Below are 2,500 nucleotides of genomic sequence, written 5' to 3'. Positions count from 1 at the left end.
TGTGCCTTAACCTAACCTATGTTGCGCCTTAACCTACCCTATATTGTACCTTAACCTAACCTATATTGTACCTTAACCTAACCTATGTTGCGCCTTAACCTAACCTATGTTGCGCCTTAACCTAACCTATGTTGCGCCTTAACCTAACCTATGTTGCGCCTTAACCTAACCTATGTTGCGCCTTAACCTAACCTATGTTGCGCCTTAACCTAACCTATGTTGCGCCTTAACCTAACCTATGTTGCGCCTTAACCTAACCTATGTTGCGCCTTAACCTAACCTATGTTGCGCCTTAACCTAACCTATGTTGCGCCTTAACCTAACCTATGTTGCGCCTTAACCCAACACACGTTGCGCCTTAACCCAACACACGTTGCGCCTTAACCCAACACACGTTGCGCCTTAACCCAACACACGTTGCGCCTTAACCCAACACACGTTGCGCCTTAACCCAACACACGTTGCGCCTTAACCCAACACACGTTGCGCCTTAACCCAACACACGTTGCGCCTTAACCCAACACACGTTGCGCCTTAACCCAACACACGTTGCGCCTTAACCCAACACACGTTGCGCCTTAACCCAACACACGTTGCGCCTTAACCCAACACACGTTGGGCCTTAACCCAACACACGTTGGGCCTTAACCCAACACACGTTGGGCCTTAACCCAACACACGTTGGGCCTTAACCCAACACACGTTGGGCCTTAACCCAACACACGTTGGGCCTTAACCCAACACACGTTGGGCCTTAACCCAACACACGTTGGGCCTTAACCCAACACACGTTGGGCCTTAACCCAACACACGTTGGGCCTTAACCCAACACACGTTGGGCCTTAACCCAACACACGTTGGGCCTTAACCCAACACACGTTGGGCCTTAACCTGCTCTGTAATTGTCATACGACGCGTTAAATTAGTGTAGTGTTGCCTAACTGCAACCCCCGCAATATAGTTTGCTACTCGCACTGCCCGGTCCCCAGAGTATCGCTTCATGTTAAACACCTTGCAGCTATACACTGTAATGCGGATGGCAGCAGGACGTACATGCTCAATGCCCTTCGCAGTTGTTCATTGGCATTCGCATGGCGAAGCACAGCCTACGTTGTGGTACGGCTTGTGTCAACTGTCCGCTGATGTTGTACGTCCAAATCACACACTGTACTGCACATTGGTCCTCATGTACTGAATGATACATCGTGGTACATGTGTGACCGTACCACGACTGCGCCAACAACGGCGAACCATACGGTCCAAATATTGTGCACTCAGCTACATGTCGTCTCCCTATAAGAGCTGGATTGCAGTATGGTATGCCGTGGATGGCGATCGGCATGAGCCGTCTGTTGATGTAGTGGCGCGTGTTGTCAGACGTAGTCGTCTCTTCTCACACACCGTGATAGCATGGTGCACTGCGTTCCACATCTGCGACATGCGACAGAGGCCGGTTGACAGTCGTTCGCGCAATGGACATCGCATACGTACGGGGGCCACCTTCCACGTGTTCGCGAAGCGTGCACATGTTGTTGCGTGTATGTGGGCAGACATAGTGTGTCGTGACACCTGACACAGGCATGCAACAATCGTTGAATTTGCAAATGGCGATGGACGTCTACGTTTGCTGGTGACGTTACGCAAATGAAGAACTGGTAAACCGTTGTGGTGCGGTTGTTCTCGCTAGAGGTGAATCAGTGATGGCGACGATCGGTTGAGCTACCAACCGGTTGTTTCAGCGATACCCACCATGCCCACGAACGTGAATGGCATGTGGGTGTGAAGCGATACGCGGCGGTGGCTGGGTGGGACCGTCCCCGGCCGGTGAGGGGGGGCCTCCCGGCGTGCTGGCCGCGCGGTGCGTGGGCGCACGCGCTACAGCCGGCTGGTGGGGGCGGCCAGTGGCAGGCGCGCCGGCCGACGGAGGCGGCAGGCGGCGTAGCTGCGCGCCGGCGCACCCTGCACGCGGCGCCGTGCGGCCAAAGTAGGTCCTCGCGGGCCCGGTGCGAAGCGCGGTGGACATCTGCAGTGTGCTGGTCCGATTGAGGACTGTGTGCGCTGAGGATGCGCCGCCGCCCGGCGCTCGGCGCCGCGACGCCGTCTGCTGCTCGGTCGCCTCTGCGGTTCTCGCAGGTGGATTGTATCGCAGCTGTGCGGACGTGTTGGCGCGTGCGCTGTGCTGGGAGAGTTCGCTTCGGCACCCAAGTGGGGCTTTTGTCCTTCTGTGGCGCTGGCGTTGGAGCTGCCGGCCACCGTAGGTGGCGCGTGTTGTCTCCCGCCGGCAATGCCACGACAGCACGCTCCCGGGCCTCTGTCGGCAGCGGCAAGCTCAGTTGGGAGCACGGGTGGTCGCACCTAAAGCGTCTACTCGCCAAACTCCGGGCGATTGCGCCTCTCTCGAACCCGACCAAGTACTTAGGACGGCGCTGCGCGCCGCCGGGACCTGAGAGGGTTTCGAGGTGTATTGTGCAGGGGAGCTCAGCCTCCTCCTGTTTGCAGA

The sequence above is a fragment of the Schistocerca serialis genome, unplaced genomic scaffold (assembly GCF_023864345.2).
Source record: "Schistocerca serialis cubense isolate TAMUIC-IGC-003099 unplaced genomic scaffold, iqSchSeri2.2 HiC_scaffold_82, whole genome shotgun sequence".
NCBI lineage: Eukaryota > Metazoa > Arthropoda > Insecta > Orthoptera > Acrididae > Schistocerca > Schistocerca serialis.
The sequence above is the reverse complement of the archived record's forward strand: the minus strand, read 5'-3'. Positions refer to the sequence as shown.